The 18,144-nt window shown below is 28.4% G+C and overlaps 1 protein-coding gene across 1 annotated transcript in view; it reads left to right on the forward strand.

The window, feature by feature from the left end:
• The first annotated feature begins 6,168 nt into the window (after positions 1-6,168).
• The window catches only part of LOC103580634 (venom carboxylesterase-6), a 35,997-nt gene continuing 24,021 nt past the window's right edge, over positions 6,169-18,144 (forward strand). Inside the window, exon 1 of the mRNA XM_053737209.1 lies at positions 6,169-6,189. The gene's annotated coding sequence lies outside the window, so the exon portion shown is untranslated. The remainder of the gene's footprint in view (positions 6,190-18,144) is intronic.

Here is an 18,144-nt window from a genome sequence, read left to right on the forward strand (position 1 = left end):
TAGTTTTCAAATTATTCAGAAAAAATTAGATGAACCGTTATTTTTCAAAGCATTCATATCTTATGACCAAATTCATTAGTTTAGATGCTTCTCGCAGCAATCAGAGACTAGTAGTGATAAATACCTAAATAAAATTAAAGATTTATGCTTCCGGTAAATTATAAATTATTTGAAAAAAAAATAACTAAATAAAGTTGCTTCAAAAATCTTTTATCATTAAAATCTCTAGATCGAATCAATGGATTTATGATGGCCTTTCCGGTAATCAGAATGTACTTGATCTTGATATGTCGACTTGTGATAAGAACTTTTGGCTTAGAAAATTAAATGTAAAATAAGAGGTTTTATCATCACAATCACAAATAAAAAAAAAGTATAATAGTAATCAAACAAAAAGATTTTTTTTGAAAATTTAATTTAATAAGAATGTTTTATACATTTTTCATAACGTATGAAGAAAATCGTCATAATTTGTATTTTTAAAAGTCATGTTTCAAACAATTATATATATATATATATATATATATATATATATATATATATATATATATATATTAAAAACTAGGATATCTATTTTCAATATATATTCTTTCCAATTTTTTATTATAAAAGATGTTTTTTCTAAACTAACACCCATTTTCGTTTGTTCAAACTATAAATTTTCTTTAATCGATTCATATATCTTCAACAAAACATTTAACCGAAAACTAGAAAATAAATAACATCGAAGTTTATAATTATTGAAAGAATTAAATTTAACCATTCCAAACATTACAAAATGTAACATTTAAAATCATTTTTCTTTTAATGTAATTTTTATTTAATGTATGATAAAAATTTCGATGTCTGCACAAAAAATATCTAAAAAGTACTACACGAAAAATTTTTCACCATTTATTTTTAAATAAATGTTAGTTACATGGAAAATAATTTTCCCTCTCTCAATAAATTGATACCCTATCAGACGTTTCTCAACATAATACATCCAGCCCTCTTTTTATACAATATTAGCTTTCGTGTGATTGCAACATTCTCCCCTCTTTCAATAAAACTTTTTGCGTTGCCGATCCACCAAAACCCAGTCTTATTTGCTGTACAGTGCATCGCGAATTGCAAACAAGCCGTCGGATTGGAGAATAGTACGAAGAAAGAGACAACATGTGAGGGTTTCCGTACTCGGAGTGGTGGGGGGCAATGCACTTTACTCGCGGTGCAGCACGTGGTTTTTATGCGTCCGACATTCGTACGCTGGTGTCATTGCTGCGCATAATTCAATTTATACTTCGTTTATATACATATTTTGTACATGCACATTGAATATATTTGATCTTAATTGAATAAAAATATTAAAACTTTAAAAATAAATATAAATAAAAATAAGTGATTTATTATTATTATTATTAATCTTTGACATAAAGTTTTATCGTAAGTTTTTAGAAAATGTGATAGAACTAAACTTCGAACTTTGCATTCACTTTGTTTAAACTCTCAGAGCCTTTTTTCCTCTGATGTAACTTTTTTCAAGTTTATATTTAGATTCTACTTAGGGATTCTTGTCAGAAATTTTAAAGACACATTAATGATATGAAAGTAAATGAACTATGCTAAAATATAGTCATGGACAAGAAGACAACGTTTGAAAAATTAAAAATATTCATCGATTTTATAACACTTTATGTACCCTACTGGTTACATCTATATTATAAGCCAAAAAAATTTTTTCTTACTTTTCATTTAATTTATTTTAATTTTATAGAAAACTTATTGAAAAGAGCTAACACAAAATTTTGATATTTTCAATCGATTGCAGATTTTTGTAAAATTTTTTTAGTTATGAATAACATTGTCACTATTAATATTACTTCAATTTGAAAATCGCAAAATGCAGATACTTATAGAATAACTATGTTTTAGAAGTATACCCGCATGAAAAAAATGTATATTTTTATTTTATATATGAAAATATATAATTATATAAAACGGCAAAAATTTATGTATGTTGAATATAATGTTCATATAACTTGAAAGTATATTTTTTCTTATAACATAAACTATACCAAAAAATATATATATTATTATAGAGCATTGTATATTTTAAAAACATAATTTGCCAGTTATAAATTCCAATTTAATGAATCATAATCGGAACATATACTTTAAAGTTTAGTAACCGTTATAAAAAAAATCGGTCTATCGGTTGAACTTCCTTTTAACTTCTTACTTTTTAACTTCCCGCGAAGAAAATTATTAATTTTCAAAAATTCGGAAAGTTATTGGTTTCACCCCGATTTTCGAAAATCGAGTTTTCATCAGATGTCGACGTTTTGAGGTCTTAGGAAGCTATTCTGACTATTTTCAGAAGGATGTCCGCGCGCGCGCGCGCGTGTGTGTGTGTGTGTGTGTGTGTAGATGTAAACTTTTAACATCTTTTTAATGAACTGACCTATTAACATGTTTGAGGTGGCAATCAAAAGAGTATTTTGGCCGTCAACTTTTCCGTCATATACCCTGAGAAAATAAAATAATATTGTCCAAACAAAAATTTCTTGGTTCAAGAAATCCGTTCAAAATATTTATTTCATTATTATTATTCAAAGTATTTATTTTATTATTATTAATTATCAATTTCTTGAGAAAAGAGCATCAAATTTATTTTTGTTATTATATGAATTTGATATTATATTATGAATAAACAAAAGAATAGCTTCACTTGAATTCAATAATAATTATTTCGATCAATTCTACGAATTCTTGAGAAAAAATTATATATTCTCGAAAATTATCAAGAATATATGTTCTAGTATCAAGTAAATATTCTCGATAAAAGTATTTTTTTTTTCTCAGTGTAGGTTTGAAATAAACCCTTCAAACTTAAAATTTTACATCGATGTTATATATATTAGCTTATATATTAGTATTACAAAATTACTAATGTGTTTAGTGATATCATTTTTAATATATGAAGTTCATGTAGCTTGAATATATGCCAACACGTCATATTATGTATCATATTTGTATATTTCGAAAACATATAATCATATAATTAAAACGGCAAAAAAATAGTTATTTTAATATATATGACTTTTTATATAAATAATTATATTATAATATAAACTGTGTTATATTATTCAGTATAATGTTAGGATATAAATTTTTTTCATGTGGGTACATTTTACTAAAGAATGAAGTTAGTGCTGCCAACTAGATTGAAGTTGTCCAACTTAATGTAAACCATTTGAACTATACTTATAAAATATGTTGATAAGAAAAAAAAAAGTGAATATTTCCTTATTATTAAAAATAGATTCTATTTGAGATTAACAATTAAGAGGATATGATACGTGAAAACATTTTAACATTTGAAAAATCAATTATTTTTCAAATATGTAATTGCTATAATAATTCAAACGAACTGACGGCAGATATGAAAAGTAGTTATTTTTGGGAGATTGAATGAATCTAATAGTTCCTGAAATATGTATAATTTAAACGACTGCGTTATTAATTATAATGTACTATATTGACAGTGTTAAAACAATTAAAGTTAAGTAATGGACTTCGAAATAAAAGTGCTATTCATAAATAAGCTTATATAGGTATTAGTTTATATAGGTATTATGAATGATTTACCGCAAAATATATACACATCTAATGGTCAATAATGCTTCGATACTAATAGCTAGAAATCTTTCTTTCTTTCCAACAAATCGATTCTAGAACAGCTGTCGTAGGGAAATTGTACGTTTGATAAGTTTTGGAAGCGACAGCTGTTAAATGATCGTTTCGTCTACTTATAGTGAGATATTTTATGATTCTTTTATTTACTTATTCTCGTTTCCAACGTTATGGACTTTGAAAAAATTATTTTAATCTATAAGTAAATATTGATATCAACTGCATTGTATGAATATTCGCAAGCATGATAATTCTCTAAAAACGTAATTAATTGACCTAAATCTTTTTTCATTAGCTATGATTCTTCATGGAAAGAACCATATTTAAAATCATGATCCAAATTCTGCCCGTTCGCTTATAATCAACAAAAAACTTAAAACTTTTGGATGTCTCAACAGTAAGTTAAACCGAAAATTAAAATTTCTGCTCTGTATGAAGACGATTTAACATGAGTGAATTAGTCGAAAAAATTATTTCGATCATAAGGCGCAAACAGCGCATTCGCGTTAGAGGTGTGTAAAACTAAACTCTATTGTAAACTTGTTTATTATTACAACACCGTCACTATGTACATCTATATTTTTATCACTTGTTATTTATTTTTTACACGAAGAGAAAAGTATAGTAAAAATTACAATACTATAGTAAAATTTACTAATAGATATGAAAAAATACATTCTGTATTGTAATTATTACAAAACGTTTGGTAAAATTTACTAGTGAGTAATAATTACATAATAAGATATCAAAAATTACTATGCGCGATGTATTTTTTGCTAAGACGATTATGTTTTTTGCTATTTGTATAGTAAATTTTACTATAAGTACTATTAATAAATACAAATTTAAGAAAGTAAATATTCTAATATAATGTAGGATGTGTTACTATACAAAATATTAAAAATTACTATACGCAATGTATTTTTTGCTAACACGATTATATTTTTTTAACTTCCCGCTAAGAAAATCGATGATTTTCAAAAATTTCGGGAAGTTATTGTTTTCACCCCGATTTTTGAAAATTGAAATTCCAATCCTAGGAAGCTATGCTGACTAAATTCACGATGATGCCCGAGTGTATGTATGTATGTATGTACGTACGTATGTATGTAAATATTCTGTAACTTTTGAACGAATGAACCGATTTTGATCGTCAAGGTGTCATTCGACGCGGCTTGTTATTTACTATAAGCTCTGAGAATTTGAGCTTGATCGGTAGTGTACGTTCGGAGGTATTTTAAAAATAGAATTTTTTTTTAAATAATTTTTTTGAAACTTTGTAAGCCATGTCGAATGCCACCTCAATCATCAAAATCGGTTTATTCGTTCAAGAGAAACCGTTAAGGAGGTTCGACCGACACTAGTGAGTCAAAATAGTGTTTGAATTTTTTAGTTTGCTAAATTCTCCTAATAGTTATGAAAATACATTATTTTAATTTATAATAACATAACGAATTCATAAATTAATAATTATTTCTTAATTAAAGAAAGTAATGAAATGAATTGGTTATTTTTGACTCATATGATTTAATAAAAAGATTTGGCAACAGCACGTTGTAACTTCTTACACATCGATATTCAAATTAAAGTGAGAAAAATTTATTTCTAATCTCGTCTCTCTTATTAATGTATTTCTGGCTTTGTTCTTTCTCTCAGCTGCTTCCGCAACGTTGCCAAACCCTCAATAATTTGTATCTCTGTCGATGAAAAAGATTAAACAATAAAATTTAACTTGAATTATTTAAATAATAACAACGGTAACATTATATTGTTAAAATCTTATCATTTTCCGAAAATATTCAAGTTTATGGCATGTGGTTTTTTATTTTTTAAAGTTGGGAGGTTAATAATGAAAATAATTGAACAAGTCATATCGGGAGCTCGTCCGCCATAAGAGCCTTTAACGCGCAGGCGTGTATAAGAACTTTAAAAACGTCATTTTTAAGCCTTTTTTTCTAAAAAACTAGACGGTGAATCATATTCAAATTTTGAGAGTCCATAGATAAAGTACTTCTTTACATGTATACTAGGTTACAAATTTTAAAGTTGGAAAATCCTTTTTACAGTAGATTCGGTCGAACCTCCTTAACAAAACAATAAAAAAAATTTTTTTTTTCAGTTTTTTTGAAATTTCTCAAAAACGTCTGGATAAATCAATCTTAAGATTTGATCAGCTTTAGAACTCAATAAAACGTGGCGATTGCCACCTCAACCGTCTCAATTGGTGAATTCGCTCGAAAGATATCATTGTAGAAAAAATGGTAAAAAACGTTATTTTTCGAAAACAAAGGTATACAAAAGTATTGGAGCTGGCCCGCAGGGTCAACTGACAGACAGATTTTTACTATCTGCATAGTGAATTCTACTATGTATAGATAAAATTATAATTTGGTGGGGATAGCATATACAAATATGTATTACAAGTTCTGATACTTTTGTCCAAAGGTGACATCCGGCCGTCAGACATAGAAAAGGACTCGAGCGCGGGAGATCAGGGTTCGAATCTCGGTTGAAGTAAGTGATTTTTTAAAAAACAAAAATCTACACCAACACCAATACAGATAACATAAATGACAATAATAATTAAAATGGTAGCAATACTAATAAAAAGTTAAGAGCTAATAAAAATTTAATTTTACTTTTTTCCATTCTAATATTGTAACATTTTCTAAACGGGATTGTAAAATGTACTAAACACGGATAGTAAAATTTACTAAATATAATTAAAAATTAATATGCAATATAGGAGATTTTCCATAACCAGTATATGAGAAATTACTAAACGACTTGTAAAATATGCTTATCTGTTTATTAATTTTTCATATAAATCATAAGCGTTTCAAGATTACTATCCAAATTTAATAATTATTCTCATAATTTTTAGTAAAATGTGCTATATTTTTTTCTCCGTGTACTATCACATCCTTAGTCCAAAAATAGAATTTCACTTGAATCTCCATAGTAGAGAAACAGAAATAAACGTAGCATTGAGGTTCAAATGAGATTCTAGAATACCTTTATTTGTAGCTTATTACCTTATTATATTTGGGATTGAAATTAAGGTTCAGTTTTTTAACTTGAACCGAACGATGGAGGTGTGCACTTTTAGATTTTTCTTCTTTATCACAACAAAGATAACTTTTGTTAATACTATGAAGTTTTTACCTGAATAATTTTCTAAATGTGACAACATAACACTAGAAATATACTATTTCCTCATAGGTTTTTTTTTATAGTTTTTCTTACACAGTAAAAAATATTGTGTTAAAATCACCAATCAACACAATCTGTGTGTTAGAAATGGTCCACACAATATTTGTGTTGTTTTTCAATACAGACTGTTTGTGTTGAATTTCAACAAAAAATCTTTGTTACAATTTCAACACAAAATTCGAGTAATATGAGAAGTAACTTCAAGACTTTTTAAATGTTACTGGCAAAAAAAAAATGCAACTTTTACATTTTATTTTTGGACCATGAATTATTTTTAGGTTATTAAAAGTGTCAACAATTATTATTTAACATTGAAATATTTTGTGATAGTAAACTTGATCCTAAAGTTAGCAGACAGTTAACAATTTTTGAATTTTTTTATCAACAAATCAATTACGACAAAAAATAAATAAAAATATGCGTATGTACACGGTAAAAAAAATAGTAGTGGCTACTCTCTGGGATAGTACTAAGTACTTTCTGAAAAAAAAAATTTCAGACAGTACTGCAGCTATCTAGACTATATCCACTACTCTCTGGATAGCACTGAGTACTATCCCGGACAGAAGTGGGTATAGCCTAGATAGTAGTGGATACAGTCTAGATAGCATACAGTACTGTCTAAATTTTTTTTTTTTTACAGAAAGTACTCAGTACTATCCCAGAGAGTAGCCACTACTATTTTTTTTCCGTGTAGAACCGCTTCTCAATTCTTTTTTATCAGTATTTTTAATCAGGGTGAATAGAAGAATAGATATTTACGTCATAAGGCCGTGAAGTGGCGGTTTTCTGACAGCGACGATATTTCGATATGAACTTAAGGTTCGTGGCGGGAAGGTTCGAAACAGGCGTAATTCTAACTCGTTTACGATCGTTTTCGAACATTCGCGTCACTAACATTAAAGCGAATATCGAAAAAAATCGTTGTCAAAATTGCCACGAGATGACCGAATGACGTACAATTTTTTTGTTATTATCGCTCCATAAGTTTAACTTTTGAGGGATAGGAGGCAAATAATGACATTTTTTTTTTTTTTCAATCAATCACTTGTAGGTGAATATAGATATTTCTTAAACAAATAATTGACTAAGTTGTATTATTTGCTTTAAAAATATACGCTGATAATTTACTTGTATCGTGTATTTATGGTTAATAAAATGGCGTGGTTATTATTTTATTAACATTAAGTCCGCATCGTAATAAACTGCCAGCAGAGAAATAATTAGCGCCACTCAATAGTAACTAAGTTTGAACTTTACTCAAATTCATTGGTCGGTACACTAGAATGCGACTTTTTTTTTACGATCTCTCTCAATTTCGTCTGGGTGTACACGAAAAGTTTGTAAAAAGAAGGAGGGGGTAAAACTTCACGGCCTAGGCCGTAAAAAAAAGACGGTATAGTAGAGTCTCTAAAAAAAAGTCTCTTTACGGACGCCACCCAGCGCTCAAAAGTTGAACCTTTGGAGCGAGTATAACAAAAAGACATTTTTTTTAACACAATTCAGTTGTCGCTTCAACACTTTTTTTGTGTTGATTGAAAAGTAACACTTAATAAATGTTGATAATATCGATTTTGTACAGGGTAACACTTTGAAAGTATAAAATAGTAGATCGATTAAAAATTCTAAAATAACACAGAGAATTGTGTTGATTTGACACAAAATAATCAACACATAAAATTGAACACAAACCGTTTTTAACAAACATACACAATATTTTTTACTGTATATTAATCGTCATACTTATTTTTGAATTACTGCCGTTTTATTTCATTTTTATTGGAATTATTTTACTTAAACCCATACGAATTTCGGTAAAAAAATTAAAAACAACAGTAATTCGAAAACCAAGTCTCCATATTTTTGTCGATGACCTAATTTTTATGATGCTTTTAATCGCTCTATTTTCAAACCTAGTCAGGTTTCATCATCAGTAATGAATGTCCCTGTGATCGATGTGACCTATCTAAATATATAATTAGTAACAATATCTCTTATTACGTGTCTATTCGTTATTTAACTAATTAATTGCCTGGTTGACGTCAATATCAAGCTTTACAATACATTTCATAACTGTCTTTTTTCTGAATGATTAAAAATTAAAATTTTTTATTTATTTTTTCTTCTTGTTTATGAAAACAAGCTCATTGGTTGAACAGTTCTGATGTATTTAGATAAAAATAATTATGTTATATTTATTATTATTTAAATTTAACTAACTACACAGAAAGAAAATTATTGAGGTGGTTCCTATAATTTTGTGATATTCTGCCCTATACCAGTATAGGATATACGACCATAAATTATGGGAGCAGTTCCTATAATTATATGAATGTTTCCCAAAATGATAGGAATAGTTCTCATAATAGTATGGGAACAATTCCCATAATATTATAGGAATGGTTTTCATAATGCAATTGGAATATTCCCTATATAATTATGAGAATCATTCCCATATTCTTATGGGAATCGTTCCTGTACCATTATGAGAATCATTCCTATAATATATAGGATCCATTCCCATAAATTATAGGAGCCATTCCTATGAAATTATAGGAATAGTTCTCATAATAGTATGGGAACAATTCCTATAATATTATGGGAATGGTTCCCATACTATCATGAAAATATTAATTTAAAGAAAAGTTTGGAAATTACTTCTACAATACACAGAAATATTATTAAACATAAAAACAAAAATTCAAAAATTGAAAAAAAATTCGTATTTGGCAAAAAAACATTAAAATTTTTAACAGAAATTTCTTGTCAGCGCCCAACATTAAAGAAAATTTCAATTTTGGAAATAAAAATTTCAATTTCGTTAAAACCTCAAATTTTGAAAAATTTCTACACTATTTCGCAAAAAAAATCTTTATGATATTATAGGGATGGTTCCCATAACATTATGGGAAAAGTTCCCATAATATTATAGGAATACTTCCCATAATGGTATGGGAATAGTTTCCATACCATTATGGGAATGGTTCCCACTTATTATTACATCATAGTTGCCTTGGAATAATTTTTTATGGATGGCGTAGTTTTGAATTCAAAAAATGACTCACTCTAAACTTATTGCTGGCCACTATTTATTATTTATGAATGGCGCTCTATGAAAAAAATTTGCTAACTGGTTATTGATTCTTAACAATCATTCTTAAGCATCAACTATTTGAAAACAATACATTAACCTAACCTTAAATAAGTATAGACAGCGAAACATAAAAGTATAATTGTAACTCATTAGTATCTCAAAAACTAGTTACATAGTGAGGTTATGACTGATCAATTCTATTAGTCAGTAATGTGGTATGACCCAAATCTGTCAGCTACGAGCTGGCTAACGATAAGTTTCAATTCTACTCAGGTTGGTCCTTTCTTAAACAAATACATTAAGGTTTTACCAAAACTAAAAAAAAAAATGTTTTCTTTCTGGGGCACGACGGCTTCTCTAAAAAAAAAATCTGGGCGTCGGTTGACCCTGCGGACGAGCCCCAAAACTTCCCGCTGTTTTCGACCTCAAAGAGCTCGAAAACATTAGTGTAGATATATTTTCGAGCTCTTCGAGCTCGAAAATGCTATCACATGCAATTGTTTTTTTATGATCTTTACAAGCTCTAACAAGTTACCTGTTATGCTGAAGTTTGAAAATTTAAGAATCGAAAATCATCAATGAAGCGGTTTTTAAAATTTAGTTCCTGATTATGTTCAGTAAAATAAGTGTATTGAGGCAGAAATCAATGTCGGGGATCAAAATCAAGATTTAAATAAGTTTTGACTCATGTAAGAAACAATAAAATATGAAATATCCGATAAAAATATTAAAAACTACGTTTTATCGATTTTTTTGTTCATAATATGATTTAAACTAAAAACCAAGTTCGATGACATTATATGATCAACAAAAACCATAAAAAAGATGAGTTGGTATGATATCAGGCACATTTTAGTACGTTATATTATGATTTATCCGGAAAAAATAACATAAAATGTTATTTTTTTAACATTTCAACACCGATATCTTTTGAACCAATCAATCGATTTTGATAGTTGACGTGGCAATCGGCGCGTTTTATGGAATTCTAGAGCTGATTAAAATTTTAAATCGATCGCGTCAGTCGTTTCGAAAATATTTAGAAGAAACTGTTTTTTACCATTTCTTTCTCCCGCGATAACTCTCGAACGAATTATCCGATTTTGATGTTTGAGGTGGCAATCGACGCGTTTTATTGAGTACTAGAGCTGATTAGATTTTGGAGTCGATCGTATGAGTCGTTTTTGAGAAATCAATAAAAAACTAAAAAAAAAATTTTTTTTTTTTCGTAATTCGCAAATATTTTTGAGTCTATCCCATCAAATAATCTGAAATTTTCAGGAAAGTTGATGGCCAACAAGCTCTTTCAATTGCCACCTCAACCGTCCAAATCGATTCATTAGTTCAAAAGTTACAAAGAGTTTACACACACACACACACACACACACACACACACACACACACACACACACACACACACACACACACACACACACACACACACACACACACACACACACGCACACACACACACACACACACATACACACACTCGGACATCATTCTGAAAATAGTCAGAATAGCTTCCTAGGACCTCAAAACGTCGACATCTGATGAAAACTCGATTTTCAAAAATCGGGGTGAAAACAATAACTTCCCGAAATTTTTGAAAATCGTCGAGATTCTTAGCGAGAAGTGAAAAAAAATTTTTTTTTTCTTAATTCGCCAATATTTTCGAAGCTTCTGGATAAAATGATCTAAAACTTTCAGGAAAGTTGACGGCCCACAAGCTCTTTCAATCGCCGCCTTAAACATCCAAATCGATTCATTAGTTAGAAAGTTATAGACCATTCACACACGTACATACACACACACACACACACACATACATACATACATATAGGCACTCGGACATCATTCTAAAAATAGTCAGAATCGCTTCCTAGGACCTAAAAACATCGACATCTGATGAAAACTCGATTTTCGGAAATCGGGGTGAAAACAATAACTTCCCGAAATTTTTGAAAATCGTCGAGATTCTTAGCGAGAAGTTAAAAATTTTTTTTTTTTCTTAATTCGCCAATATTTTCGAAGCTTCTGGATAAAATGATCTAAAACTTTCAGGAAAGTTGACGGCCCACAAGCTCTTTCAATCGCCGCCTTAAACATCCAAATCGATTCATTAGTTAGAAAGTTATAGACCATTCACACACGTACATACACACACACACACATACATACATACATATAGGCACTCGGACATCATTCTAAAAATAGTCAGAATCGCTTCCTAGGACCTAAAAACATCGACATCTGATGAAAACTCGATTTTCGGAAATCGGGGTGAAAACAATAACTTCCCGAAATTTTTAAAAATCATCGATTTTCCAAGCGGGAAGTTAAAAAAATCGTATCAAAAACAGATTCTCTGTATAAAATCGTGTCAAGTACACGTTTAAAATTATTTAAAAGTAAAAAAAAAATTGGTAAATCCAAAACTGCACGACTCTTAATGCTCATTTGACCGTGGAAAATATATATATAAAAACAAAAAAAGGGAAATGTACGATAAAAGTTTCAAGGACAATTTTTTTTTCTTTCTGTTACACTAGAAATTTAAATTTCGCTCCGAAAAATAATCAGATGTATTTTTTCGCGCAGGCGCGGCTAGTATGACGAAAGTATATGTAACAAACATACATAGATATACAAAATTAGTTAAGTTCTTTTTATTAATTATAATTAAACGGAGCCGAATTTGATGGCCATTTATGACACACTTCTTCTTTGGCCCTAAAATAATCTTTTGAAAAAAAAAAAGTGATCCAAATAATGGCTTTTATCTCGAGTTTTTGTGTTTACGGGTTACAGACACTTTCTTCTGCTTGACGGGAAATTTTTTTTTTACATTCTGATGTTTTTTTAGTCATTTAATTTATCAAATTGGTCTTTATACATCGTAGAATTAATCCTTATTAAATTCTCTATCCAATGATGTGTAACTTGATTTAAACTCCGTGGACTAACAAAAGAGTGGAACAGTTAAAGCAGTATCGAAAAAGAGGCAAACTGAATTTTTCGATCGTAAAGCACACTCTAATGCTTCGCATTAAGAATCGTGCAATTATTTTTTACACAAAAAAAAAAAAAAAAAAACAACACGAAAAAATACTAAGTAACTAATATAATTTAAAATCTTAGAAAATATTTTCATAAAATTTCAAAAAAAATTTAATAACAAAATTTCAATGTACTTGATGTACTTAAGAAATAAAACAGAAAAGAATGATTTTAATTTTATTTATTTTTTTTCGTAAATTTCATGAAAACATTTTCCAAGATTTTAAATAATATTAGGTACCTGGTGTTTTTTGGATTTAACTTTTTTTTTTTGTAAAAAATAAATTTTATTTTACTTTGAAATAATTTTAAACGTGTACTGGGCGCGATTTTATACAGAGAATCTGTTTTTGGTAGGATATATCTTTTCTCTCAAAAAATTTTTTTCTTAGTTTAATTTACCTTTTTTTTGTTGATTTGAGCATATAACAATTCTTGCGTTAAAAAAATACCTTAGTGGCACTATTGATCAATTATGGAGCAAATCTCGAGCAAGTCAAGGAGAATACAGCGAAATATTATATATATATATATACTGTGATTTCAAGATCTTGACTAAGATAGCTACTAGGGTAGTCCTTATTCCGAAACATTCTATTTTTTATGAACTAAAAAATGCAATATGGCTACAAAAAACACACATGTTGGTTTAAAAAAAATCTGGACAACAGTTGGCCCTACGAGCCAGCCCCAATACTTCCCGGTGTTATCAAGCTCAAGGAGCTCAAAAACATCAGTGTGAATACATTTTCGAGCTCTTTGAGCCCGAAAATACTCATGCATGCGAATGTTTTGAACTTCCCGCTAAGAAAATCGATGATTTTCAAAAATTCGGGAAGTTATTGTTTTCGCCCCGATTTTCGAAAATCGAGTTTTCATCAGATGTCAACGTTTTGTGGGATAGGAAGCTATTCTGACTATTTTCAGAATTGTGTCCGAGTGTCCGTATGTATGTATGTATGTGTGTGTGTGTGTGTGGGGGGGGGGGTGAATGCTCTATAACTTTAACTAATGAACCGATTCGGATGATTAAGGTGGCAATTGAAAAAGCTTGTTAATCATCAACTTCCCAGAAAATTTCAGATTATTTGATCAAGTAGACTCGAAAATAATTGCGAATTACGAAAAAAAATTTTTTTTAATACTTGCACACCCTTATTGGTTAGCTTTACTTAGTTTTTCATGGATTTTTATACATTCCACTATAGTATATTACATTGTCAATTGAGCTAAGAACTTCAAAAAACTTTATTAATAATTATATAATTATGCTTCTTGAGGTTGAAAAGACAGAGAAGTTATGGGACGTTACATAATCAACCGTTCGCATATTTTTTTTTGGCTGGTGCCATCTTTAAAATATATGCACTAACTATAATTAATCTTAGAGTAACTGCACGGTTTTATTAATTTGTGATTAATCGTATTTTTGTTTAACTGTATTAAACCTAAATATCAATTCCGAATTTTTTCGAAACCGGGCTACTTTCTTTGATTTAGTGTAAATAAATAAATAATAAATTAGATAGTGATATTTGATAGTATCATTGTTCTTTTAATATCTATATATGTATACTGAAAAAAAAATCCCTTGAATCAAGAAAAAATTACTTCAGCCAAGAATATCGATATTATTATGGGAAAAAAAAATATAATTTATTAAACTGAAAAAAAAATATTTTTGCTTAGATAGCCTCAAGCTCTTGTTCCAACTGTATTGTCGACTTAAATCAAGAATGGTAAGAACTCAGTCGAAGAATATCAGTCTCTTGGTTTTAAAATAATCCCACCTGACTATTTAAACTATGAAGTTTGTACAGAGAAAAATAAGACTAGAATTGTACACCAACCAATACAAATTTTGAATCAGTGCAGGTTCCAAATAAAATGATACTAAATTGATATCACTTCCTAATGCTAATTCTGTATCAAATGTATTTTATCTGACGGTTAACATACTATTTATTATATAGTTCAGTATACACATCAATTGTGAATACACATTAATACAGCCATAACCTGTAAATTTTTTTTTTAATTTTGTTGTTATAAAAAATTAAAACACCTTTAATTTTGTTATTTGTAAAATTTCAAAATAATTTTATTTTTTTTTCTATTTTTTTTTTTTTTATAAATAAAATTTTAAAAGAAAGTGATCAATCTGAAAATGAAGATTTAGTATAGCAATCATCACTGTTTCCATTTCAAGGTTAGTCTGAGCACGCGCAAAAACTGATACAAAATTTGTATCACCGTGTTTCTAGATTTTTACCTCACTTGTGATACTATTTTTAAATCAGCAATGATATTATTTTGGCATCATGATTTTTTTCCATGTAAAAAGATATCTATATGGTTTTTGTAGTACTTATAATGAAATGTTATGTCCCAATATTTCGGAAGTATGCCATCCAAGTGGATAACAAACAAGATCTCCCACTCAAAAGCGACTTCAATCCCGTCCGAAATCAGTATTTTTCGAAAATAAAGTTAGAGCTTAAAAATATTGAGTAGCACTGGAATAAATTTCTTAGTTTAAAAAGAAAGTACATGTTTAGTACGGTAACGTGCCGACTTGAATCTGGTCGTTAGTGTCTCAAACCATATTTTTGGGAGAAAAATATCGTTTCATTGGTTAAAAAATAAAATAACTTAATTTAAAATGATACAATTATTGATGCGAGAATAAATTTTCTTCAACTACGATTAAAATACTTACATGAAGAATTTTCTGATTACTGATGCAGGTAAACATCTTCACAAATTAAAAAAACAGAATGACTTGAAAACAGAATCAAATGTTCGAGAAAAAAAATTTTTTTTCATTCAAATTAATTTTTTTTCTATGTATATATGTACATGTGTATATATTTATAGACATACATGTTGTACAATTTATTTGAACGATTTTATAATGTTTTAGTCAAGATTTTGCATAGATACATTTAGAATACTAAATTTATGCAGAAAATAATAAAATATAAAAATTTAAATAACATGCAAATAATTGACTATATAAACTTATGCTAACGATGCATCAAATATAAATCTAAGATATAAGATAACAAAATGCATAGAAAAACGCGGGAATATCATACGAAGTATAGAACCAAAGACATCTCAAACTAGAGTCGAACAAAGGAGGGAAACGGGAGCCTAGAGAATGAAAATAGAAATAAGGGTGAAATATAAGGAGGGTTTAGATGAACACTAAATTTCCGGCAGGTGCGACAAAGACAGAAAAAGGTTCAGTAAAAGACCTTAATCTCTACAGAATTAGGCTCGTTGATTACTAACTTATAATTTTACTAGAAAGCTAAAGAAATTTTCGTTACGTATGAGCTTGAATAATGTAAGACATGCATATTTCTATAATATAAATATATAAATATATACATTCAGGAAGTGAGCAAGGAGCAAATAAAAGTAGTGGGTGAAAGCGAGGGAAAGTGAAGGACTATATACTGTCAGAGAATGGCGTAGATTCTTCATCAACCAGAGGTGACTCACCCTTGCGTTTTCGTTGAGGCACGCCCATAATAAAGATGGCTGACAATGCGACGACCAATTAAACAACGCACAGAGGGGTAAAATGAAAAGCGCGCGAACCACCGTACCCCTTCGAACTTACTAACCCTCAACGAGGGGTTGCATTTGGTTTTTACGTATCGGAAAAATTTTTTCCCTTTCTACGTGTCTAATTCTTAAGGTTTTTTATTTATCACTTTATATATTATCTTACGCATTCCCATATTTATAATATGTATCTATTATTTTTTTGTATTTCAGTTGTAATAGTTTTAAATTAAGTATACTATTTACTGATACGTAAATCAAAATATATAATGAAGTAAAATATTCTTATATTATAAATTTATTCTATTGAGCCCTTTTTAATAATGAGCAATCCAACTCAAGTCAATATAAAAACAAAAATTTTACAGAACTAAAAAATTATCGTTTTAAATATATTTATTGTATAATTAGGTATTTGGAATAGATCATTATTATTTCATTACGTAAAATTTTTCTGAGCTTTATAATTTTACATTTTAAATAAATGCTATCAGGCAGCCAGAATGGAAAATAAATTTCTCAATAACAATTGATTGTAATGAAGAAAGTTCATTTCAAAAAATTTGACGTTCTTTTAGAGAATTGAACAAAGTCACTCCATTTGTGTTATAATGAGAAAGAATTTGTGAAAGTAGAGTTTTGTCATTTTTGTAATTTTAAACCCCTTAAAATCAATATAATTTATCATTAAGAAAAAAAAACTTAAGCTTCTTACTTTATAAGCTATGATTCACTTTTTACAGAAACTAACTAAGCTTTTTTTTTATTGAAAAGCAAGAATAAAACAAAACAATAGTAGTCGAAATTTTTGTTATTTTAAGTCGAACTTAATCAATTCAATCACCAGAAGAATAACTATATAAAATTTATTGTAAAGTGTCTAAAATTGTAAGTGATATGGCAATGAAAACGCGCGACATGTACATAAAATTTTCAACCAATGTTATTTTTGGATACTACATGGGATAAGAAAATGGGTATGTTTCCTATGTTCACATAAGGAATATATTCCTATATGGACATAGTAATAATCCCTAATGTCAACAATAAAACTTTGCCATTGCAAAAATTATGTAAAAATTTCTATTTTCTTCATAGCCATTATTATGACTAATAATCCATTTAAAAATCATGGATAGTAATTCTATCATTTATAATTTAAATTTGAGTAAATTTATCGCGGTTAGCCTGAAATTGAAAAAAAGTGAAAAATATGAAAAAAGTTGATGATGTTAAACTGTTTATAAACAATGCAGGTAAAAATAATTGATGGTCAACTTATTTACGAAATACAAACATCAAACAGAAGAAAAAAAAAATTTTTGGAAAAAGTAAATGAAAAAAAAAAATTATTTTTAAGAACAAGTTTTTGGAAATTCAAATTTTATATAAGTAATAATTTTTATATTTAAAATAATGATAATGACAATTAACGGTAAAAAGTTTTTTTTTTAATTTTTTGAAAAAAAAAAAAAAAAAAAAAAAAAAAAAAAAAAAAAATTGAAGTTCCAAATGGTCTTGAATGG

Source organism: Microplitis demolitor, chromosome 1 (assembly GCF_026212275.2).
Source record: "Microplitis demolitor isolate Queensland-Clemson2020A chromosome 1, iyMicDemo2.1a, whole genome shotgun sequence".
In the NCBI taxonomy this organism is placed as follows: Eukaryota; Metazoa; Arthropoda; class Insecta; order Hymenoptera; family Braconidae; genus Microplitis; species Microplitis demolitor.